Source organism: Periplaneta americana, chromosome 11, assembly GCF_040183065.1.
Source record: "Periplaneta americana isolate PAMFEO1 chromosome 11, P.americana_PAMFEO1_priV1, whole genome shotgun sequence".
Classification (NCBI taxonomy): Eukaryota; Metazoa; Arthropoda; class Insecta; order Blattodea; family Blattidae; genus Periplaneta; species Periplaneta americana.
The window spans coordinates 93,903,845-93,931,385 of NC_091127.1; the positions used below are offsets into that span (position 1 = coordinate 93,903,845).

At 37.1% G+C, this 27,541-nt stretch overlaps 1 pseudogene; it reads left to right on the top strand.

Moving 5' to 3' along the window:
* LOC138709197 (pecanex-like protein 1) overlaps positions 1-27,541 on the top strand; it is a 107,853-nt pseudogene that overhangs the window by 33,668 nt on the left and 46,644 nt on the right.

Below are 27,541 nucleotides of genomic sequence, written 5' to 3' on the forward strand. Positions count from 1 at the left end.
AAAGAGATAGTATTTAATTTTCTGTAATTATCATTCACAAAAATTTAAGTTTCTTTTTGTGTTTGGGGATTAAAAACTAATAGTTTTAATTTGACATATTTATTACCCAAATTAAATTCACTCTAGTGAAGAACACTTGATTTGGTTTTAGTCCCACAGAATAAATATATAGAGTGCAGAGTGTTGTTGATTCACCGAAATTCGAGAGGTATGTTGCCATCATGTAATGGTTACATGCATATAGTATCTATTGTTCACACACACACATACAGTTTGTACAAACTGGTTTTCATATGTCTTTGGTGCAAATTAACTCTATTGCAGAGATCTTTGTTGAGAAATACATTCCATGTGTGAAAGCATTTACTTCCAGATGGCTCTGCAGTCGAACTTAGCTGTTTATTGGATAGTCTGGCTAGTAGCCTAGTTTCAGTGGCTACATTGCATTGCTAGTTTACACATACCCGGTTCATTTTTGGATCATAGCAGAAAAAAGATGTGGTTTCTACAAATATGTCATTGCATGTGTACAGACAAGTTTGTGTAAATTGCTTTATGTCAGACATTGCATAGATAACTGTCGGCAAGAATTTCCTGTGAACATTACAAATTGTATATTATTAGGAATTTGTACTTAGTTCTGAAAAACAGTATTAAAGTTTTATACATCATTGCTATTGCTATTAAAATTTCGCATTTATTGCAAATGTTGCAGCCAGTGGATAAGGGCAGAGACTCCGTGTTGGTATCTCTGTGCTTTGCACTTAGCTTACTTGGCCGACGGACTTTGGGAGCTGCTTCACAGCATAATACTGTAGATACAGTAGAACCTCGATTATCCGTCACACTATTAACTGATTGGTGGATTATCCGACTATCTCTCTCTCTCTCTCTCTCGCTTATTTATTTATTTTTTTTTTTTTGCTGCGGAAAAATACTAAGTACTGTACAATATGTTAATACGCATTTTTTCTACGGAAGGTTATTACCAACATTTACTGTTACACAGTATGTAGTAGGAATGCTACCAGTACCGGCAGTAGAAATGCTTTTGGGAGGAGGTTTTTTCACAACTTGTAAAATAGTCACTATCAGCTTTGAAAAAAATGACCCCAAGAACTTTCACACAACTGCAAACCTATGTGTCATTTAGTCATTCTGTGCAAAATGTCCAAAGAAAACGTGTTGAGCTGTTTGGGAAAGGAAAAACTGTGGTTCATAGCACATCAGAATACAAGATTGGCATTAGAAATATGCGCAATTTAATAGAATAAAACAAAGTAATACGTATTATTGTATTTCACTGTTTTCATTAGTTATAACCAGCATAACAGTGTATAGTGTGTAGTATGAAGACACCAATAGTTGCAGTATGGTAGGAATTTCAAATTAGGAAACCAAGTATTATATGCTTAATTTATGAAAATATTTTATGGTACGGATTATCCGATTTTTTCGATTAACTGTTCAGTCCACCCCCTTCATTACCACGGATAATAGAGGTTCTACTGTAAATGTGTTTCTTCCAATGTCCTAGTTGGTTGGATTCTTTTCTAGCCTGATTCCCCTCCCAATTGCACTTCTTCTAGATGACATTTTATGAGATAATATTCTTGTACTTGTCAAAATAATTTTATTTGTGTTGCTGTGAAATTGTTGTGTTAGTTTCACAAAAGCAATATTTCACTGGAATTTCTATTTTCCCTTCCATTCTATTTTCCCTTCTACACATTCCACAGATACATGCAATGCATTCCCTCGTAAACTCGGCCACTAGTTGGCAGTAAACTTTGATTCATTCTTTCATTCAGTGTTCTGCCCAAGGACAGGTCTTTCACTCCAAACCTAGCTTTCTCCAATCTTTTCTATTTTCTGCCTTTCTCTTAGTCTCCGCATATGATCCATGTATCTTAATGTCATCTTTAATCTGATATCTTCTTCTGCCACGAACTCTTCTCCCATTCACCATTCCTTCCAGTGCACCCTTCAGTAGGCAGTTTCTTCTCAGCCAGTGACCCAACCAATTCCTTTTCCTCTTCCTGGTCAGTTTCAGCATCATTCTTTCTTCACCCACTCTTTCCAACACAGCTTCATTTCTTATTCTGTCTGTCCACTTCACACACTCCATCCTTCTCCATATCCATATTTCAAATGCTTCTCTTCACTTCATCTTAATGTCCATGTTTCTGCCCCATACAATGCTACATTCCATACAGAGCATTTCACTGGTCTCTTCCTTAGTTCTTTTTTCCATAGGTTTGCAGAAGATGCTCCTTTTCCTATTAAAAACTTCCTTGGCCATTGCTATGCTCCTTTTGACTTCCTGGCAGCAGCTCCTGTTACTGCTTATAGTACACCCCAAGTATTTGAAGCCGTCCACTTGTTTTACTGCTTCATTTAAAATTCGCAAGTTTACCTTGTTTATTTTTCTTCCTTTGACCATGGTCTTTGTCTAAAGGTGCGTACACACTTAGCGAACGAACAACGAACGAACGACAAACGATTGCATTCGTTGATTGAAATCGGTACGTGTGTACGTCGCAGCAAAGGCAAACCAATCGTTTGGTTTGCCTTCGGAAGTGATCCGTCGCTTGTCGGTACATCAAAGGAAGTTGGTATTCGTTGTGGACGGGATTTGCCACTAGCTTGTAGTTCGTAGCAGAACGCAGTGCTTAGTTCAATTTCACTAACAGGATGTCGAAACTGGAGTGGACGGAAGACGCTGTTATAGTAAATCTTATTAATGCATATAGGGAGCAGGAAACTTCATGGAATCCCAAGTATCCTACTTGCCACAATAAAGTAAGAAAACATGATGTTTGGGAACCTATTGGAAAGATGTTCAGCTGCGAGTCAAACATGTGCAAAATTTGAAAATTATTTTTGTTTATTTATTTTCAGTGGATACATGTTTTTTGTTTATTGTAGGGAGCAGAAGTCAAAAAGAAAATTGAAAATTGAATCCCTACTGACATCATTCCGCAAGGAAAGACAGAAGTCCACAAAAAGATCTGGAATGGGAAGTGATGAAGTGTACAAGTCAACTTGGTTCGCGTATAAACATATGTTTTGGACAAATTCACGCCCAGAAAAAACAAAGTTCCAACCTTGTGCACACAAAATAAATTATTGGCACTGAAAAGTGTCTTTTCGTAAGCATGATGCGCATACGACAAACACAGACAAATCTCTCTTTTTAGTATTTTAAGATAATTATTGTCAGTGAGGTATCCGTGTACTGAAACTTTCCCCTGGGGCCTATTTCATAAAAGTAATAATTTAATACAATTACTAAAAAGGTAATAACATTAAGTAATATTATTACTGTTCTGTTTCATAAAAGTAATAGTTAATAATATTATTTATTACTGTAAACGCTCATATTATTACTAAAATAAATAATAATAGGCCTATTACTAAAGTGTTTCATAAAGCAGCAAAGATAATTAAATTTATTAATAATATTAACGTTAGTTCCATGACTGTATTTTAAGTAATAGTTTAATAATTTGTAAAAAGTAAATGCCAATGTAGGGTTAGATTTTGAAGATAAAACCACGAAAACATTTGAAATGGATAATTCTGACTCAAATAGTGATGAAGAGGGAGTGTTTGTCCGACGTCCAAGAAATTTTAGACAACGAATATCCTACAACCATATGCAAGAAAGTTACGAATATAATGAAATAGTTGACCTTTCAATTCGAGAACTTTTCGCAAAAAACTCTGTTTCTTCAAGTTATTGTCACGTCTTTTCCCCATTTTAAAAAGCATCAGAGACAAAATGAATTACTAACAAAGTCCCTCTCCATACTTAGAAATACTTACAAACTGTCATAGGCGCCAATGTAGGTGGACCAGGCTGAAATTGAAAACTATCTTGTCTAATTGTAAAAGAGGAACAATTGGAAAGGGTGAAACCTAAATTAAATTCAATTACAGTATAGAAAGTAATTACTGTATATTTACATTATTTTATGTTATTTGAATGATTGAACTTAACGTTTTTTCCCTCCTTTCTCATAATTTTTCAAATTATAATAATTGTTCAGAAATATATGCCTATGGGACATTTACATCACAAAATACAGTAATATTAATATTTTCTGTACCTATTGAAATGTTTTTTCAATATATACCGGTACTTGTGACAACCTAATTAACATTGTGAAGATCTTGGTGAGCCAAAATCTTTTGCAGACATATATCAACAAGTAGATCTATTACAAAATATATGGACTACTTTAAACCACCCCTATTGAGGGCATAAACTAAAATTAACTTACGAGATTTATAGGTACCGTATCTACAATTCCACATCACAATCTCTAATTAGAACATATTTGCATTTTGTATAGTCAGGTAACTTCTTGAAAATACTACTTCAACATAATCAGCAATAAAAACCCATTAAGACAATTTCAGTATTTTTATTAATTTCGTCATAACATTAATCTTCTACAACATCCACACCTTCAAACTCAAACACGATATTTTCTAGGAACGATTTCACCGCGTAAGTACTTATGTCGTTATTGCATTATTTATTTATTTTTGGTAAAAGAGTAATTTATTTACGCTTGCACCAATAATTTTTAAGCCTTTTTATATAAGTACTTGCGCAGTATTCCGAATTATAACGGAACTTGAAATATCTTGCATAAGACGCTTTGCAGGGTCCACTAACCCTGTCGTTAACACTGTCCTTAATGCTGCTACAATATTGTCATCAAAAGTTTTCACTGCTTAACATTTTCATATGGTACTTCTTTAGATAACGAGGTGTAAGTTTTACACACACACACACACACACACACACGCTTCTGTTACTGATACACTGTTTTTGGAATTGCAAACTTTACAACAGCAAAGACGTGAACAATTAGGAATGATAATTATCTATTCACAATATTTTAGATTTATCATATTGTTTCTTTTACTCGTAAATCAACTGAATCAAATAACAGAAACAATAACTTCGAGTTGCAGTGATTTACAATCTTATCTGAAATAAATTGTCTCCCAAACCTTCACACATATTACGATTTACTCTGCTGTTGCTATTAAAGATAGTACTTCAAGACTTATTTCATTCAACAACTGTTAACAGAGAGAATAATATAAATAGCTGTAGAGTGCAGACCAACTTGGTTATGTTTGTCAGCCTTAACCTCAAATCATCTGGCTACTGTACATACGTATTTTATGACTCGTGCAAAACGTTTATGAAACAGAATTTAGTCGGTTAATAAAATTGTTTTCATGACTGTAATACTATTACTTAATATTATTACTGTGTTTATGAAACAGGCCTGCACTTACTATAATTATATTTTCGTCTGCCTTTATAGCGGACAATCAGCGAATGTGAACGTTTTCTGACAATTTGCTGATGATTTGTACGTCGCTTCAAACAGCGAATGAACAACGAAGTTTTGCTTCATCATTCGTTCGTTGTTCGTTCGCTAAGTGTGTATGCACCTTTATGCATTTATCTTAACTCCATACTGCTCACAGCTGTCATTTAGCTCCGGTAGCATATGCCTAAGTATCATCTCCTCTTCTGCTAACAATGCTATATCACTCAGCAAATCTCAACACTTTATTCTTCTTCCTCCTATTATCATGCCTCCCATGTTCTGAAAACAGTTTTTTACTAAATCCTCCAAGTAAATGTTGAACAGGATAGGTGATAAAGGATATCCTTAATGTACTCCTCTCCCAATTTCACTTCCTTCTGACATATCTTCTGGTATCCTGACTTTGACTTGTTTTATATAAAGATTACTCACCAGCCTTCTCTCTTTCCAATCCATAGCTATTTTCTTTAAAATCCCCAACAGTTTATTCTAATCCTCTGTCAAAAGCTTTTCAAGGTACACAAATACTACATACACTTTTTCATTCTTCTCTAAGTATCTTTTGGTGATTGTTTGTAGCAGTCCAATTGCATTTCTCGTACCTTTTCGCTTCCTGAAGCCAAACTGCTCTTCTTCCAACTGTTCTTCCATCTTAGAATATAAATGTCGATTCAATATGCACATGACAATCTTCGCCAAGTGCGATATCAGGTTGATAATCCTGAATTCAGTACATTTCTTGGCATTATTTTTCTTCGGTATTGGAAGCAATACTATCTCCGTAAAATCTTCAAGCCATTCGCCTTTCTCATATATTTCGTTGCATAATGATAGAATTTTCTTCTTGCCTTCCCCCAAACATTTCACTAATTCAATGCGGGTTCCATCAACTCCTGTTGCTTTCCCATTCTTCATTTCCTTAAGTGCTAGTTCAACTTCTTCCCTTAAAATAGAAACAGTAAACTTTATGGCTCACTAATGTGTTGTGTGTTTGCAAAATTGGATGTAGTATTTCAATGTTTAGGTAAGGCTCTGTTTTAAATTAAGTAATTCGACGTTTTCCTCAATACTCTGTTTCTCTCCCTCATCTTCCTCCCTCTCTTCCCCTCCGTCTTTCTCTCTCCATCCCTCTCCTTCTTCTTTCATTTTTCTTGCCTCTCTTTCCCCCTCCCTTTTTTGCGTAGTTGTGTTCGTGATTGATAGAAGTACGAGGTGAGTTTGAAAAGTTCGTGGCCTGATACATAGAAGGCATTGAAAACGTGTCAACAATGCTGCCATTGTTAGTGGCCATTTTGCGTTATTTCAAGTACGAAGAATCATAATTTTCTGTTGACTATCTTTTATGTAGTGTAATTTTGTAGTTAGTGCACCAAATAATGTGGCAAAAATAGAAAATATCGAACTTAGTGCTGTCATTAAAAATATTTCGTGAAAAAGGGAACGAGTCCAACAGAAATTAAAGCAGACATGGATGCTACACTGGAGGAATCCACTCGAGCGTTTTCAACTGTGATAAAATGGGCAGCATTATTTAAACATGGTTGAGAGAGTGTGGAAGACAATCCTCGCAGTGGACATCCAGTAACAGCAACAAGTAAAGAAATCGTAGAAAAAAATCCACGATATGATGTTGAATGACTGTTGATTGAAAGTGCTGAAAATTAGCGAGGTTATGCATATCTCAACTGAATTGATGTGCCAAACCTTAGGCAATGTCTTGCGTATGTCCATGCTCTCTGCAAGATGGGTTCTGCGTTCGTTAACTCGAACAAAAGCATGTTCGATGTCAAATTTCAAGGGATTGTCTGGCTTGATTCGAAAAATATACGTCCACTACTACATACCAGAGACAAAACAGCAGTCGAAATAATGGAAGCACAGTGATTTTCTGCCTCCAAAGAAAGCAAAAGCTGTTCATTCAGCTGGGAAAGTCATGACGTTCGTGTACTGGGATTCTAAGTGGATATTCATGATTGATTATCTAGCAAAGGGGAGAACAATAACCAGATAATATTATTCAAATGTCTTGCAGCAACTGAAAGGGAAAATTTGCGAGAAGAGACTAGGTGTGGCCAAGAAGAAAATGTTTCGTCATGACAATGCTTCTGCTCACTCGTCTGCAATCATGATTGATAAACTACACAAACTACAGTTGAAATTGTTGCCACACCCTGTCCCCTATTCACCAGATCTTGTACACTCAGAGTTCTTTCTTTTCTCAAAGCTCGAAATTTACTTGATTAGGAAGAATTTTTGTCAAATGAAGAGGTTGTTACAGCAACAGAAGGCTTTTTTGCAGACCTCAAGGAATCTGTGTACTAGCAGGGTATTGCAACACTGTGGACCAAGTGTGGGGCGATTATGTTGAGAAATAAAGATTGTTTCAAAATAATCCTAGTCTAATTTCTCTGTCAGGCTGTGAACTTTTCAAACGACCCTCATAGATGGTTATTAGAATATGAACTTAATCACCACAATAAGATAAGACATGCTTCTACATTTATTATATATTTTTATGAATTGAATTCTTGATCATTTAGAATTTGTTTATTCTGTAAATATTGTAGTAAATATCAGACTTGCAAACTGGTATATTTTACTGTAATTTTGAACCTTTTGTGCATTAACTTACCAGTTTTGAATTGGAAATAACTTTCTTGTAAGAATCTTCGTAGCATATCTTTCATTTTTTGTTAGAAATCATTTACACAGATAATACAACCGATCATATTGCAGTGTTTCACTTATGATTTATATTTTTATTGAATCTCATAATTTTTGCAGTGTGGAATTCTTCTTGTATGGATTACACACACTGTTCAAAGGGGATTTCCGCATAACCTCAGTTCGAGATGAGTGGATATTTTCTGATATGGAACTTTTACGCAGAGTGGTAGCTCCAGGAGTACGGATGTCGCTAAAACTTCATCAGGTAAAATCACCAAAACTTCACAATATGTTCACGAACATTTTGCTGCAATTTTTTTTTTAAAGCGTATCTAATGACAAGCATCAGGATCAACTGTAGGCATTTTATGTTGTTATTTGTTAAGTTCTATTTTTTGTCTGTGCATCCCATGCAGTTCTTGGCTTTCGTGATACGGGATCAACTACAGCATTTCATACAATTATTTGCTCTATGTGACTATTTGTGTTAGGAATCACATGAGTTGTGCATTTTGAGATTACGATACAGCGTCAACATTAGATATTTCATGTAATTACTTATGCTGTAGGATGGTTTGCTTTAGGAATATCATAAAATTGTTTTTTTTGAGTTCTATATAGCATCAACTGTAGACATTCCATGCAGTTATTTATTCCTTAGTTTCTTGAGGCTATGATACTGCATCAACTGTTAATATTTCATGTAGTGGCTTGTTCTCGTAGAGTTTATTTCTTCAGATTAAGTAGACATTCCATAGAATTGCTAGCTATAAAAATTTCATAGAAATGATTTCATGAGTTTATATTACATCATTGTAATTTTCCCATGCAGTTCGTGTGTTGAGATTATTATGTAACATCAGTTTTATTGTAGACATTACACATAATTATTTGTTCCATGGAACTTCTGCTTTAAGAATTCCATATGGCTGACTTTTAGACGTTGTGATACAGCATCAACCATAGACATTTCAATTGGACTGTTTTTGCATTAGAAACTCCATACAGTTTGTTTCTTCAAATTATGATAAATGCTTCATCTGTAGGCCTCCCATGTAGTTGAATGTTGTAAGGGACTGTCCCCTAACTGTCCATTGTGCAACTCAAACCAAGAAATGGATTCGGAACATCTCAAAATCTGTGCTTCAGTGGCTGGTCATGATAATATCTTTGAAAAATATTGGAGTGCAAGAGGTCAAATGACTTTATTGTCAAACACCTGGCATTAGAAAACAACAACTGTTTACTTCAATCAATCAAGCTTTTTAATGTATCCAGCTGTTTGCTGACAACATAAAGTCCACTATAGTCCACTGTAGTCTATTCAATTTTTGGTTTTCATGAGAAATGAGGAATATTTTGATCGGTGTTCATTATAAATGCCTGTTGCTAGTAGCCAGAGTTGGGGTGTAGTCAATATATACTGCAGGGCTGTGTCTTCTGCAACTGGTACTGATGATTTTAATTTATTTCTTTTGTGGTTTATGGATGGACAGTATAGAAGAACGTGTTCCAGATCTTCATCATGATTATTACACCACAGACAAGTAGGATTATCAGAAATGAGAAATTGGTGTAGGTACTGTTTGCTTCAAGAATCCCATGAAGTTAATATTTTATGATTGTCATGACACAGTAGTTTTCCAATGCTTTATCAGTAGTAGAGATTGTTAATTATGAAAATATTATTAAATTATGGTGGAGAAAACAAAGTTTACTTAGAAACCTACCCATGCCATTTTTGTTTACCACAAATTTCACCCAATCTTTCTGAGAATTGTATCATTTTGCTAAAGATATACACTGGCGTTCAAAGATATGTCTTAGAATTTTCTGACCATGTAAGTGAACTTCCTAACCACGGGATAAGTCAGAACTGAAGATACAACAAGTTGACAAACTTTGAAATGGTTCCACTAGGTCTTAATAAGTGATACTATTAGTATCAGCAGTTTCCCCGCTAAATCTAATGCTTTTTACAATCATTACAGAGGGATGAAATTTTGAATTCTAAAATGCGAGTATGTGTAATGTTTACTGTTGGTGACACTGACTTATCTTCGCCATCTATTAATAGAATAATAACTAAAGAAGCCACACTTACAGGAACAAATTATCGATCATTATCGATTAGTTGGAGTCAGGTATCTTTGAATGCCAATGTATACCAACTCAGTTACATCTGTCAGCAGATGGCTTCTCACAGAAGCATTAAGATTTAAATCTTAGTCAGATTTGTGAAATGGAGTGACTGTGGGACAGGTTTATTTGTGGGTACTTTAGTTTCATCTGCTACTTTCAATTCATTATTGCTCCAGTTTTGCCTTATCTCGTCTGTGAATAGCCTGTGTACTTAGAAGGAAATGTTCAATAAAGAATTGAAATTTCATGGTTTTTTCTGCACTCTTGACATCTGAAAGAAAATTTTTGGAATGATTAATTGCGAAATGTACTTTCTTCTAGGACCATTTCATGTCTCCTGATGAGTATGAAGATCCATCAGCATTATATGAGGCCATCTCTTTGCATGAAAAAAAGTTGGTTATATCACACGAAGGTGATCCAGTGTGGAGAAATGCTGTTTTGTCTGGAACACCATCTCTTCTTGCTCTCAGGTATTTGCATATATTTTTTTTTACTTAGCTGTTGGGTCTTTGTTTTTGGGTGATGAAGGTAAGTGTTTGGCTGGTGTTCAGTGAAGGTAATAAAGGGAACCTTGCAGTTTGGGTGTAAAGTAATTTTCGTTGGTATTGTAAATTCTGTTTAAATGTATAAAATATTGTAAACATTGTCAATAACTTTGTTGTCATTATTATACAATGGGAGACTTGAATAATAAGGAAATATTTCATCATGTTATACTAGATTTACCCACAGCAGCACAGACCCCCCTTTTTTTTTTTTTTTTTTTAATATCAACATGCTCCATTACAGAGTAATACTACATGTTTTAGATTTTCAGTTTCCTACGATAAATATACATTTGGATACATTGATATTACCTAAGGAAGATAGAGAATTAATACAAATACATATATATGGCTTAACCTAAATAAAAAGAAAAGAAAGTATATATACATGATTTGAATATATTATTACAATTGTTTTATTTTTTTTTAACAAATTGGTAATTTTATAAAAGTTGAATGATAAATATGTGTAACCTAGCAATAAATGCATTCCTACAATTGTTCAAAATCTATTGAATTGATGAAGGTAATGAATGGTTGAAGATGAAATTTTATAAGCTGATATTTGTTAGGTGGCCAACTTGCTGTCTTCGAGATGCTGTTTCATACAATTCCCCTTTGTTTTCTTAATATTGTGCAGTCATACAGCAAGTGATCTATAGTCTGACCTCCACTATTACACGGACATGTTGCACTCTCCAGTAACTTGAATCGATGGAGGTAGGCTCTAGTCATTCTGTGTCCTGTCACCATTGACGTGAAGATGGCTGTAACATTTAATTCCATCTTAAGCCGCTCTTTTACATTAGGAAAGTAGGATTTTGTTATCGCTGCCTTTGTGGTGTCGTCCCATTCTCTTTGCCATATTAGTTTTCCTTCTTCTATTTCACTTAGAATTATACTTTTTGGGATTTTGTCAAAACATATTGCTGCATCCTTGTTTTGTGCCGCTGCCTTCGCTAGTCAATCTGCAAGTTCATTACCGTATGTTCCGACGTGGGCCTTGATCCAGAAGAATTCTATCGTCCAGTTTACTTTCTCCAAAATTAAGACTTTCTTCCTGATTTCTTCTATAAGATATTTGTGGTTGTGATTGTTCTTTAAGGAGTCTATTGTTATTCTGCTGTCTGTGAGAATTGCTGCTGTGCGTGGTCTGTTGTCCCTGATGTCAATTGTTTCTATTGCTTCCAGTGCTTTAATGATTGCTACCTGCTCGGCTTGATTGTTGGAACATCTATAATTTAGCTTGAATTTTAACTGGTTGGTGAGTTCATTTCCAACGAAGATGGCGATACCTGCTCCAACTCCATACTCACTCTTACTCCCATCCGTGAATATTTGAAGGGTGTAGTCCTTATCTTCTGATCCCTCGTTGATCTTGACAGCGTCTGCTGGGTGAGGCCAGTTTCTGATTTCCACTTCTCGGTCTATGGTATAAGTTTGGTTTTCTCTTCCTTTCATTATGTTGTATAATTTAAGTGACTCCTCAGTTTTTATGGGAATGGGAGTTATTCCTGACAGCATACACAGAGCTTCGGGAGATGTTGTGCGAAAGGCTTTTGATATCCTTATGTTGATTAGTCTTTGGACTCTAGTATATTTCGCTTTGTTAGAATCGTACTTCATCGCTTCAGCCCATACTGGTGCTCCATATAGCAAGAGAGGTAGTATGGCTCCCTTATATATCGTCTTCAGAGCTTTATGTTGCAGTCCCCAAGTTATTTTGGCCGATCTGGATAAAGTATGGATTAATTTAGCACATCTTTCAACTGCGTAGTTTACATGTTCACTGAATTTAAACTTGTCATCGAGAATTATTCCTAAATATTTCATCTTCGTGATTTGTTCCAGCCATTTGTTATTTAGGTAGATGTTGATTTCTTTTTTTTTCTTTTCGTTTCCTTCTCGATATTAACATTACCTTAGATTTCTCTTCATTGAAGATTATCTTTGTTCTTTCAGCCCATGTAGCTATTTTTTTTATATCTATATTTTTTTTATATCTATATTCGTGTAATTTTCTGCTTCAACTACATTGTCTGCCTTGATTATTAATATTAAATCGTCTGCAAACGCTACTGCTTTTGTTCGTTTCATGAAGTTAAGGTTCAGTAAGGAATTATACAAAATATTCCACAGAGTCGGCCCAATACACGATCCTTGTGGGCAGCCTTTACTGGCTTCTCTTTCTAATTTTATGCTGTTGGTTGTCATTACTACAGTTCTTTCATTAAAATAGGATTTAACTAAGTTGTATAGATTTCTTGGGCATCTGAGTTCTTTAAGAGAATGTAAGATACTAGGCCACCACGCGGAATCGAAAGCACCTTTAACATCTAGGCTTACGACGACTGCAATTTCTCTTGCTTTTAGGCTTTCTTCTACGAAGTCCTTCACTGCCATTGCAGCATCTATTGTGCTTCTTTGTGGTGTGAAGCCATACTGATTGCTGTTCATCAGATCATGAGAGAATACATGATGATTTATTCTGTTTACTAGTACTTTTTCTAGTATCTTTCCGCCGATATTGAGAAGACTTATAGGTCGGAATTTTGATGGTTCCAAACTGTTCTCTTTTCCAGGTTTTATAATTGGAACCATTTTCGCCCTTTTCCATATCTTAGGAAAAACTGCTCTTTTTAAGCACTCGTCGTACAGAGTCGTTATGAGTCTAGGAAATATTTTGAAAGTTTGTTGAAAAATCTCACAGGTAATCCCGTCTTCCCCTGGCGCTTTTTTTTTTTCATATTTTCAACTGCATTTCTGACTTCATCTAAGGTGAAACCTTTGTCATCAGTCGTGTCCATAGGTTTCTGAGACTGTGTTCTTATTTGCTTGTCGTATTCAGTTTCTTGTTGCTCGCTGTCTTCTGGTGTGAAATACTCCAACATGTACTCAATCGTTTCACGTATGTCAGCTGTTAGAGATCCATCAGGCTTGCGAAGTGTTGTCATTGTTGTCTTGTTGCTTCTTTTTCCAGTTGCTAATTTGTATACTTCGTTCCATGGGTTAGCTGATGAAGTCATATTGCAGAATTCCTTCCAGGAATTTAACTTTTCCTTTTTGATTGTTGCTTCATACATTGTTTTCCCCTCGATATATTGTATTTTACGTTTTTCCCTCAATTCTTCATTGTTTCTTGTTCTTTGGTACCTCCGTCTTAATGCGTTCGTTTTCTTTCTCAATAAGGTGAGGTCATCTGTCCACCAAGGGATGGATTTAGTTCCTGATGTCTTTCTTGAGCCCAGCTTAATCCTAAATGACCGGTTGCAAGCTGCTTTCAAAGCCTCGTGAATTATTTCAATGCAACTTTCAATGTCAGTTTCTTTAGCTACATGAGATGATAGTATGCTGTCAAGTTCTTCTGCCTGTTGTTCCCAGTTTGGGTGATTAAATTTTATCGCCGTCCATCGAAGCAGATTTTCATGAAATTTCTTGTAGTTGTGTTCTTTGACTATATACTTCACTCCTTGGTGATTACAATCTATAACATGGTAGTTGTTTTTCTTCAGACCTATGGAATATATGATGATCCTATGGTCGGAGCAGCTTTCTTCACTATTAATTTCCCACTCACAAACTTCTCTTAGCAATTGGTTGTTGGCTATTGTTAAATCAACATTGCTGGATCCTCTTCTAGTCCAAAAGGTAGTCATTTCACTCTCTTCATTGACAACGTGCATCTGATTTCCCATGAGAAATTCTTCAAGAATTCTGCCTCTTGTGTTTGTCAGTGTGTCGTGCCAGGATGTGGATCTACAATTGCTATCCATGGGTATTAGGACTCTCCTTCCTTTAGCGTGATGTAGTATTGACTTCATTTTCTCCAAGCTCGAATCCAATTCATTGTTTATATCTAAATACATACTTGCGATAAGAACCCTTAAGTTTCCTGCTATTACATCTAGGACAACAGTATCTTCGTCCAACAGTTGTTTTATTAATAGGACGTCAATTTTATCAGTAGTCACTACTATAGCTGCACGGCTTCTTCCTTCGCCCGAGGTAAATATTTTGAACATTTTTGTAATACCAGCTATTTTATTTTTAATTGTGTACGGCTCTTGTATAAATATAATATCTGTATTATTTTCTTGGATTTTCATTAGGTTGTCAGTTGCAACTCTGGAGTGCTGTAAGTTGATTTGAATACATCTGATTTCTGCTTCTGGTTTTAAGTTCCTATTGCATTGCAATGTGGTGCTGTTGTGCATGGATGGAGGCGCCATTTTAGTTCGCTTCATTATGAGATTCTTTAGTTGAGCCATGATTTAGTAGTTTATATTTAGCACATATCTACCCAGGACTGCTTGCAAGCTAGGGCAGTTCTTATCCAGAGAAGAGTGTTTCTCGCAGCTCTTTTCGGTACGGCAGTACTTATTATATGTAGCACAGTTTACACATTTGTATTCATTCCTGGAAGCAGTGCATTCTTTCAAGGTGTGATCTTTCGAGCAAAGTGGACATGTTTGTGTACCCTTGCAATCCCCTTGTCTATGATTGAACCTGGAACATTTGAAACACCTGGTAGCCACTAAGTAGTCCCGCGCGTTACAGATCTGCCATCCTAATTTGATTTTGGTCTTCAAAAGTTCTCTCCTAGCTTGCGAGCTTATTTCTATAATCATCTTCTGCTCTATAATCAGCAGTCTCCTTCAGGCCAGTGGAGAGGAAGGACGTATTTTTTGCAGCGGAGAAAAGGTTAGAACAATGGGCTGTACCGGGCAAGGATAGGCGGCTGAGCGGCCAGGTCAAGGATGCAGCGGAGCGTGAAAGGGACAGCTTTGGCAGGTCTGGCTGAGTGTCTCTTCTTTCACATAGTGATTGCGATATTACTAATTATTGGTGGTATCGAACTGAATCCAGGACCTGCAAGCGACAACGATGCTACCAACATCAAATGTGGAAGCTGCAGAAAGAATCTACGAGTAGGCGTGCTGTGCAACCAGTGCGAGAAGTGGTTCCATCTGACTTGTCAGAAGATCAAGAGGGAACAGATAGTAGAAGAAACGTGGCTGTGCAAGGACTGCGGGAACGAGGCAGGCAACAGGGAGCTCTTCGGTCTTCGGAACGAGGTGAAGAAGCTACGGGAGAAGCTAGAGACGGCGGAGCAACGGATCAAGTTTCTGGAGGAAGAAAATAAGTTGTTGCGACGGGAAAAGGAAAATGGCGAAGAGAGGGAGGAGAAGAAGAAGCATGGTGCAGCAAGTGTTATCATCGGAGACTCCATCATTCGACACGTAGGGAATCTACAACCGGAGCTGGCGACGGAGTGTTACCCTGGGATTAGAGTGAAAGAAATGAAAAGCGTGATCGAGAATCAGGAACGAGGGGACCCGAAAAACATCGTCCTTCACGTAGGAACAAACGATTTGCGAAGAGGTGTTGATTATATCATGGCAGATATATATGACTTGGTGATGGAAACGAAGAAGAAATATCCGGCAGCTGGGATTGTCATCAGTGGAATCGTCAGACGGAGGGATGTGAACTGGAGAAAAGTGGGTCGTGTGAATAAAGCTTTCGAGTGGGTAGCGGAGTGTCTTGGTGCGCGTTTCGTCGATCCAAATTCCTGGATAGACGACAGATGCTTCGGAAGAGACGGAATCCACCTAAATCGGAGGGGAGCTGCAGACATGGGATCCCTCTTCGCGCGGGTAGTTACTACAACATGGCGGGGCGGGATCAAGGATCCAACAGCGGGCAGCGGCACCGAAGGACCATCAGTGGACGGCGGGGGCGTGGGACTACCAGCGGTCAGCGGGGGTGAGAGAGTACCTGCAGGCAGAGGGGTCGAGGGACTACCAGCGGGCGGTGCGGTCGAAGACCTATCCGCGGGTGGCGTAGACCTGCAGTGACGGCGAGGTGCCACGGGGATTCAGAATGTTCAAGTAAGGACAGGCCTACTAAGACTACTGCAGGTTAATTGCCGAAGTATTAGAAATAAACTTATTCCGTTTTGGAACTTGGTCGATGTTTATAATCCAGATGTAATAATTGGGACAGAATCATGGCTTAGGGAAGACATAAATGACTCGGAAATTTTTAGGTCGGATTATAGAGTCTTCAGAAAGGATAGAAGTGAAAAGGGAGGGGGAGTGTTCGTTTGTACTAAGATAGAAATAAGTAGCAATCTTCTGTGGATACATGAGGAAGTTGAAATATTGAATGTTCAGATAAGAAATGGGCGGGAAACCTTAGATGTAATAGCATGTTACAGACCACCCAGTGAATTAAACAATTTAACTTTGCACAAACTAAATGAATATCTTAATATAGTATCAGAAGACCGAAACGTAGTAATTGCTGGGGATCTAAACCTCCCGAAAATTAACTGGAACGGGATTTCAGGTACAAATTCAGATGCACAGACCCTTGTTAATGAATTGATCTGGCGTAAAGATTTCACGCAGGTAGTAAATGGTCCGACGCGTGACAATACCCTCTTAGATGTTTACCTACTAAGACCTGTCTCTCTCTTTGTCAACTCTGAAAGTCTTCATAAAATAAGTGATCACAATAGCGTCTTATTAGAAATCTTCTGGGAAAAAACAGTAAATCCGAGGTCAAGTCCACTGTCTGTCTGGAATTTTAACAAAACCGATGTTCATGAATTACAAACGTTTCTACGACAAAAGCATGATGACTTTCTAAGGACTGAAGGAAATATGTAAAATGTGTGGCATAAATTTAAGAGTATAATTTTCGAGGCATTAGTAAAATGTGTACCTTCTAAAATAATTAAGAAAAATCCGGACCCAGAATATTACACTAATTATATTCGCTACTTAAAGAAAAAGACAAGGCGCGCATTTAGCAAACGTAAACGAAGCCATGAGCATTGGGAAAAATATGTCGAATTAATTAAGAAACTTGAGTGTGAAAAAAGGTTAGCTCAGGAAAATTTTCTAAAAACTATTTTAAAAGAAGATGAAAGTAACAATTGGAGACAGTTTTATAATTATGTACGCAGGAGAAAAGGAAAAAACGAAGGAGTAGTGCTTTTACGAAATCAGAATGGAGAAAGTATAACTGATGACAAAGAAAAGGCCGACTTATTAAATTCCTATTTCATTTCGGTTTTCAATAATAATAATAATAATAATAATAATAATAATAATAATAATAATAATAATAATAATAATAATAATAATAATAATCCCGCTGATAGGAGTGGTTGTGTCACAGACCATGAATGTGAACCAAATTCGACTTTCAAAATAACTTCCAAAGGGGTTAGAGAGAGAATAACGAAATTAAAAAATCGGAAGTCTCGAGGACCAGATAGTATTGCTACAGAGATTCTTAAATTAGGTTCCGAGGCCATAATTCCATACTTAATGCGTATATTTCATGTTTCCATAAACAATGCAGCTATTCCATGTGACTGGAAATCAGCTATAGTGGTACCCATACATAAAGGTGGAAATAAATTAGATGTCGGAAACTACAGACCGATTAGCCTTACATCTGTCGTATGTAAAGTCATGGAGCATTTGATATCGGATTATATTCGTCATGTTCTAAATGTGAAAGACTGGTTTTACAACCGCCAGCATGGTTTTAGGGAAGGCTTCTCATGTGATAGTCAAATTACGTCGCTGGTTCAGGATCTAGCTGAAGAGGTAGATAGAGGCGGAAGAATCGATGCAGTTGTGATTGATTTTTCGAAAGCATTTGATTTGGTGCCACATGACATATTAATAGATAAGTTAAGTAGGCTAGGAATAGATAAAAGAGTGGTGCTATGGATCCAAGAATTCTTAAAAGGTAGAACCCAGATAGTTAGAGTAGGTCATGAAATATCGGAAATTGGAAATATAAGTTCAGGGGTGCCACAGGGCAGCGTTCTGGGTCCATTACTCTTTATAATATACGTAAATGACCTATGCCAGAATATTACATCAAATATGAGGCTATTTGCAGACGACTGCATTATCTATAGAAAGATTAGAAATATTTCAGATGTAGATGCTATTCAAACAGACTTGAATAAAATTTATAACTGGGCGTTAAAGCATAGGATGAAAATAAATGGTTCTAAAAGTAAATCTATAACATTTTGTAAAACCCGAGAGGAAACTAGTCTTAATTACGAATTCAGTGGTGTTGTAATTCCGCAAGAACAATGTTGTAAATACCTAGGAGTGTATTTAAACTCCAACCTTTCTTGGGGAGAGCATGTTGATAATGTTACGGGTAAAGCATGGAGGGCACTTCACTTTATTATGAGAATCTTGAGAAAGGCTAGCCCCAAATCGAGGGAAATAGCATATCTAATGTTAGTGCGACCGTTAATGGAATACGGAACTACGTGTTGGGATCCCTATAGAATATACCAGATAAATTCCTTAGAAAGAATCCAGTATAGGGCAGCGAAATTTGTTAAAGGTAAAAGAGAAGATGGAAACGATACGATAAAAGAACTTAAATGGGAAACTTTGGAAAACAGACGTAGGAAAACTAGAATAACATCATTGTATAGAGCACATCTAGGTCAGAAAGCATGGGTAGACATAACGGCTCGGTTAGAAAAGCCAACGTACTATGGTAGGAACGATCATGATTTTAAAATCAAATGTAGGAAACAGAAAACGGATGTAGGTAAATTCTCATTTTTAAATAGAACTATAAATGATTGGAATGACCTACCTGCAGCGGTCTTTGAGGGCTGTCCTTCCTTAAGGAGATTCAAGAATAATTTTAAAAGTTGTATATAAAGTGAAAATTAAAATTAAGGTGACATTCAACATTTAATTTTTTAAGGTGACATGTATTTATCTAGGCTGACGAGTTTATTTCCTTGGTTTGAATTGTAAATTATTTAAAACTAGCGTGTAAGAGGGCCTTAGACTAGAAATGTTTAGTTTAAATGTAGTTCTGTTTATAAGTATGCATAAGAATGTAATTATTTGACTTATTTGAACTGTTGTATCAGTGAAGCGAGGTGAGTCAGTGAAGTTATGGTTTTACAGTGCAGTGAACAGTTCCGATCAGTGATAATTTATAGCGTCAATGAAATGTGTTCTATAGTGTCAGTGAAATGTGTTACAGAGTGTCAGTGAAATGTGTGCTAAAGTGTCAGTGAAATGCGTCATAGTGCCACTACAGGGAATGAGATGAGAGTAAAGTGAAAGACTATTGAAACTTATGTTGGACCTGTAGATAATTATGTAGGTTGTATTTTATTTTATGTTTTATTATTATTGTGTTAAATTGTATTGTGTATTATTATTGTATTGTGTGTAAAATTGTATATGTGTTGTAAAATTGTATTGTGTATTGTAAATTTTATTGTGTATTGGTTATCATTTTATTGTGTATTGTTAATATTGTATATACCACTGCCACCAGTGCTTGCCCACTTGCAGTGTAAATAAATACATACATACAAATAAATCGAAAAAAATATTCTTATTGTTGAACTTGTTTTTGTAGCAATACTTCCCTTGTATATCGACGTCATTCAGGTTTAGTTCTGGGTTCTGGCATATTATTCTTTCCGCTGCGCTTTTTGCCGAGATATCCTCCGGGACATTATAGATTATAAGTCTTGGATTTCTAAGTTTAGGAGTGTTCACTTCCAGCTGATCACCGCATTTTGATGTTATACTTGTCCGTAGGGATTCCAATTCCTCCTTGCTACTAGTCTCTATAAGCACCTGGCCGTCCCTTAGGGACTTGAATGTGTTAATTCCGACTTTCATTTCAGCTGGGTTTATGCTGGCTTTTAGTATTTGCTTAGTTGTCTCTGGTGGATGATTTTTTTTCGATTTCACTGTCAGCTTGAATTTCTTCTCGGTCTTGCCTGTGAGTACTTCGGAGTAGAGATTCTGCCTTCCGATGGAAGATGGCGGTCCCTCTCCTGGTCCTGCTGCTCCTCTCTCCGCTGGTCCCGCCGGCCATCCATAGTTGGCACTACATGTCCCCTTCCAAAAGTAGATTTCATTGCTTCAAGCTCTGCTCTTACTTCACCTAACCCCTTTTGCAGGTTGTCATTTTCCGCTGTTTTATCCTCTATGCTTTTCTTAAGTTCTACAAACAATGTACGGAGTTTACTCACAGTTTCATGTATCGTCTTCTTCAATTCTTTCTTGACATTCCCACGTAAATCAATTGTATTAACCACAGTATTGAGAGCATTATCGATAGCGTCTTCAATACCTTCCGCCATCTTGGTTTTGGTATTCTACAGTTCTGCGTGTTCTACACCTTCAAACTTCTTGGCTTTCCTACCTAGCACCACAACGGTAGACGACATTTGTGCACAGCTCACTACGATGCAGGAACACAGCTTCTCCTTGAGACCTATCACCACAACGTTCTCTCTCTGACACCCCGTTGGTAAGCTCTTCGCGCATCAATACAGTTTCTCCCCAGCAGTATTACGTTCCGCAGCGATCGAGGAAGCCGTGCGTCTTGCGTTGCAGGTTGGGAGCGCCTTGTGCCCCAGCAACTGATTTGCTCCAGTACGCAGTGAAGTTCCCAGATTCTCGCTCACAATTACCGCAGTTTATACAGTCAAATAGACAATCTCGAGCTACGCTAACACAAACATACACTCTTTACATGTTACACTTCAATCTGATCACCTATATCAGACAGTAGTGAGCCAATTACGCGCACAAACACTGATCAGAAAACACCAGATTTACAGGCAACATTCACTTGGCGCCATCTTGTGTGTGTGTCCAGCACAGACCCTTGAACTAACAAAAGATTTGACCACCTAATAGCTCAATTCTACCACCACAAATCTGGATTTATCACGTCCCTTAACTGTAAATTGTGACATCATGAAGAAACAGTATAAAACACATTAAAACAAGTAGAATTCGCAATATACTGTGTTCTACAACCGATGTGCCAGTTCTTTGAGTTGGCTGTGCTGCAAGTTTGGAAAAAAAAAAAAAAAAAGACAAATACTCAAATACGATGCAAGAGTAATGGAATGGAGAAAAATTCTCTCCGGCGCCGGGATTTGAACCCAGGTTTTCAGCTCTACATGCTGATGCTTTATCCACTAAGCCACACCGGATACTACCTCAGCGTCGGACAGAATCGTCTCAAATTAAGCTCCAACTCTTGGGTTCCCTCTAGTGGCCGCCCTCTGCACTACGTCATAGATGTCTATGAATGTAGGACCAAAGTCCACACATGTGCTGAGGTGCACTCATTATGAGTGACTAGTTGGCCGGGATCTGACAGAATAAGCGCCGTCTTAAATCACGAAGTGATTTACGCATATCATATACTGTCATTGCAAGTTATCTTGAACCTTACATCCCCTAAGTCTGTCTTTGGAACTGCTCGGTATGGCGTGTACTCATCAACGTAACGGCATGGCAAGGATGCCCCTTCCTCGGGTAACGTGACTCTTTTCAGAAAATGTTGGTTCTTTTACCTTACGGCTCTCTACTGTAAAAGAACTTGGTTCAATACAGACATCATCTTCTCTCGATACTCCGGTTTTGAGAGGAGAACATAGTTTCGTAGCAAGCTTTAATTAACCTGTAATGAGTAAGTATTTAAATATAATCGTGTGTACATTCCTCTCTCATCCGGGCTGGGGACTGGCAATGGCGGAGTTACTACACCTACTTCTGTACATTATATAGGCCTGCATGACTTACACCTTCAGCTGATATGTACATATTCTTATAACAATATTTTACAGGCTTATTATTTGAATTTACATTAATTTACAATTATACACAATCCATATCCCTATCATTGCTGCCATCATCGCTTGTTCCAAAATTAATTATTTCGTCAATGGCATCATCCATTCGGAATTATCTTCTTAATCGTAGACTATGTACTAGTTTCTGAACACGATAGAATTCTTCGATTGTATCCCAAATAACGTGTTGATCGAAGTCGTTCACTTCAACTTTACACAAGTCCTAATTCTGGAATGAAATAATATGTTTAGTAGAACTATAAGAAAATAATAACTTACAATAGTAATTCATTATGTCGTTCACAGTACACACACTATTGTACATAACTATTATAGCAATAATTTCTAAACATTACATAACTATTCTTTCCCGAGTAGTGTGAGGTTCATTCGGTTGTAATTCAATATTATTCTTAATTCTCTTCACGGAACTAATATTTTTGCCAGGGTATTTAGCCGCTCTCTCATATTCCTTAGCAAGAGGTTCCAGCAAATATGTGTTTAATTTTTCCTCCTCGCAATGCTTAATTTTATTATATTTGCGATAATTTCTCTTTCTCGGCTATGGATAACAGCGTTACTTTTTCTCTGCGGTGGTGTGATTTCACCATAATTACTACCCTGTGGTTGCTGCTCCATGGTAACACTACTGGTACGCAGTGAAGGAAATAGCTCTATGTTTCTTGACAAGAGACTATGCTGCGGAGCATGCGCAAACAACTCAGTTGGCTCCACCTGCGTTACGTGCTTCCTTCCCTCTGCCCCTCTGTCCCCGCTCAGAAGGTTCAAGATAACTTGCATTAACAATATATTGTTTCAATGTACCGAAGTACATATGATATTTCCATGCAGATATTCTGCGTCATCATACGATGTAAGAGTAATGGAACGGAGAAAAATTCTCTCCGGCACCAGGATTTGAACCCGGGTTTTCAGCTTTACGTGCTGATGCTTTATCCACTAAGCCACACCGGATACCATCCCAGCGTCGGACAGAATCATCTCAGATTAAGCTCCAACTCTTGGGTTCCCTCTAGTGGCCGCCCTCTGCACTACGTCATAGATGTCTATGAACGTAGGACCGAAGTCCACACATGTGCTGAGGTGCACTCGTTATGAGTGACTAGTTGGCCGGGATCTGACGGAATAAGCGCCATCTTAAATCACGAAGTGATTTACGCATATCATATATATTGAATAATTACAGGGAGCTTCACCTGAAAGACTAGATTTGTATCATATATATTGTTTTAATGTACCAAAGTACATATGATATTTCCATGCAGATAATCTGCGTCATCATACGATGTAAGAGTAATGGAACGGAGAAAAATTTTCTCTGGCGCCAGGATTTGAACCCGGGTTTTCAGCTCCTCTGGTTCAGTTTACATAGATATAATATAGCGTAGCTTCAAGACGTGAATCACCAAGCATAGAAGGAACTGCCGTCTAGGTCACATGGATAAGTCAGCCATAGCCAAGCATGCATTTAAAAAGGGGGATCACAACAGCTTCGAGGACACTGACATCCTAAGCGGTACGCCACACTTCTATGCTAGGTTACATCAGGAGGCTATTGAAATATACAAACACAAAAGCAACTTTAATCGTAAGGAACAAGACTCAAGGTCAACAAAGCATGGTACCCGGCCTTGAGAAGCACACACACCAAATTCTTCCTTTGACAATTGAACACTACGATAACCAATCAGAACATTAAACCATCAGTGCGGACTGCGGCGACGACAAGCCACAACCCTCCTACACCTTAAATATTGACATGCTAGCAGTCCCAGTACCAGTCGTCCTTCGTACACATAGTAGATCTCTCTGCTCCCGTGTACCACACCACTGAAGAAGTCCATCGGAGTAGTAGATGAAATGTTTGGTTGTTTTACCAACAGACCACAGCTTTCTAGCCCAGATAATACCAATCCAATGACGCTGGCTGTGAAAGCCTACATTCTAAGAGTTGTACTTAATTTGTTTAATTATTATAACTTTTAGTTCGATCCCAGGTGGTGACAGGATTTTTTCTCGTTGCCAAACTTTCAGAATGGCCCCGAGGTTCACTCAGCCTCCTATAAAATTGAGTACCGGGTCCTTCCCGGGGGTAAAAGGCGGTTCAGAGCGTGGTGCCGACCACACCACCTCATTCTAGTGCCGAGGTCATGGAAAGCATGGGGCTCTACCTCCATGCCCCCCAAGTGTCTTCATGGCATGTTACGGGGATACCTTTACCTTTTACCTTTATTATAACTTTTATGTATAATAATTCACATTAATACTTTTGTTATGTCAGAGTGTGTAACTAAATTATTATTATTATTATTATTATTATTATTATTGTTGTTAACTAATGCTTAGTTCTTGACAGTAAAGCCATTAACTCTCTGTAACTAAATAATTGTTAATTACAGGAAGTGAATGAAAGAAAACTTAAACTCAGTTTAAATTGCAGGCATGTCCTTGATGATGGCACAGATGAGTACAAGATAATAATGTTAAACAAGCGTTACTTGAGCTTTCGAGTGATCAAAATGAACCGTGAATGTGTGAGAGGATTGTGGGCTGGCCAGCAGCAGGAATTGGTCTATCTACGCAACAGGAACCCAGAACGTGGTTCCATTCAGAATGCCAAGCAGGTAATGAAAAAGTATCCCAAAGTATAGGATTTATGTTTTCAGTTATAAAATTTATACTACATGGGTCTTTCTGCCCAAATTCCAGAAAATCTCATATTGCAACAAACATGCAGCCTTAGCTGTAGATCTTTCTGTTTGTGATGGTTTCTAATTGAAGGAAGCAAGGATTTAAAATTAATCCTGTGAGATTCGTGGTGAACAGGTTGACTGTGGAATTTTCTAGTTAAAAAAGATTGCTAAGTAAAGGACTATCAATTACCAAGCAAACTAAATCGTGTTTCCATAGATTTGTTGAGATTTAATATACTGTATATACCCGCATAATGGACACACCCCAATTTTTCGCGTTAAAATTAAAAAAAAAAGAAATTCCCCACTTAATAGAGAAAGTCGTAAGATTGGATGCACTGCTTAGTATGTTTAAATTCAAGTTTTTATACAACAATTCTTGGTATCATTGCAATCGTGATAGATTCTTTTTCTACACATGCAAAATATAGGTACTCTCCAATTAATAACATAGTATTTTTAGGACATCTGCAGTAATCAGTTGTGTTGATAAAATTGTCTTTCGACAATGGATAAGAAAATACCGCAATATTCAAGTTATACAGCGAGTTTTAAGCTGAAAGTTGTCAAGCTGGCACACCTTTAATACATGCTTTTTTTTTTTCACTAAAATTCTTTTAGTTTTTTTTTATGAAAATTTAAAAAAAAAACTCGTCTATTACGTGGGTAAATACGGTATATAGCTAGTAGTAGTAACCTAATGCCCAAATGCTTCGATATATTCAATTTGTTTCTTGCTTCCCAATAATGTTACTTGAGCTGTAAAGCACCTTGACATTTCCCCCATTAAAGTAAGTACAGTGCATATCCCTTTCAGTTCTTCGGTAAAAAATCTTGGCATTCACATGGATAATAATCTCAACTGGGACATGCAAATCACAGAAACCTGCAGAAAAGTATATTCTATTATCCATGTGCTAAAAAGGATAAATGTTCATCTTTCCTCTTGCTTAAAAAAAGTCCCTTGTGCAGATGCTTGTATTTCCCTATTTTGACTATGCTGACATTTTACTGACAGACCTTTCCAGCGACAACTAAACGAAACTTCAACGTGCTCATAATTTGTTGTACGTTTTGTAAGCAATGTTCGTAAATATGATCATATTATTCCATCCTTGGAAACAATAGGTTGGCTTAAACTAGATAAGAAAATAAATTTACATTCACTTCTCCTTCTCTTCAAAATCTTGAACTCTTCTATTCCTTCGTACCTGTCTTCTCGCTTCACTTACCTTTCTTCCTACCACAATCTGAACACACACTCTCGCCATGAAACAATACTAACAATACCATCCCATCACACCTCCTCATACTCATCCTCTTTCTCAATAGCCCTGCCAAGACTCTGGAATTTGTTACCTGCTAGTGTCAGGGACTGTCGAAATAATACTCAATTCAAACGCAAACTTACTAGGCACTTGGTCAGTAATTGAGACTTGTTCAGACATTATTTCTTGTAAATAGTTCTCTTAATATATCACAAAATATTTCAATATCCGGTAATTTCATCACTATAGAACAGTGATCGCCAAAAGCTGTGTCGCGACACATGCCCCTGACTCCACTCAAGCGTAACCATGGCATTATACCCCCACCCTCTGTTTACAGCCTTCACTTCAATATAAGACAAGACATTTATCAGCAGCGGACGTACACATGTAATGTTACAAGCGTGTAGGATAATATGTTTCGATGTCTTTTCCAAAACAGATAATAAGTAAAAACTTAATTTTAAGGAGCATGGGAGGAAAAGTGTTTATTTTGTGCAGATGGCAAAAATATGAGATACTTAATTTGTTGTAAAATTTTAAATGAAGTATAAAAGAACAATTTAGGTTGTCATTATTTTTCTTGTTATGAGGACTACCACACCCTTGCCTGTAACTTGAATATTTCATTAATAAACGAACAATAAAAAGTATCGGCTTCTATGTCTTAATCGGGGTAAAATACTTCGACTTTTTTTTTTCGACTTTTGTAGTGTACTTTTAGTATTTTATTAATAAATAAACAATAAAAAGTATCGGCTTCTATGTCTTAATCGGAGTAAAATGCTTCGACTTTTTTTTTTTTTTTTAAGTATGTAGTGTAATTTACAAGTTCGTGACCAGCCTGGTGCGTTTTCCTAATTTCTAATATCTGCTGACGTAAAGTACACGTTCTTTCTATGGTAAATAAGAAAATTAATTTATTTTATTTTATTAATAATACAAAAATAATGACTAGGAGGATAAAAAATTAACATGGAAAAAATTGTGTATAGTTAATAAGTAGAAGAATATTATATTGCTTTCATTTTTTGGTCACAGTCCGTCTCTGCACTGTTATTCACTGCATTACCTGAGGAGACACCCATTCCATCCCTCTCCCTGCGATAGTGGTGTGCGGGTTGCATTTCTATTACGTCACAATTTCGTGGTGTTTGGC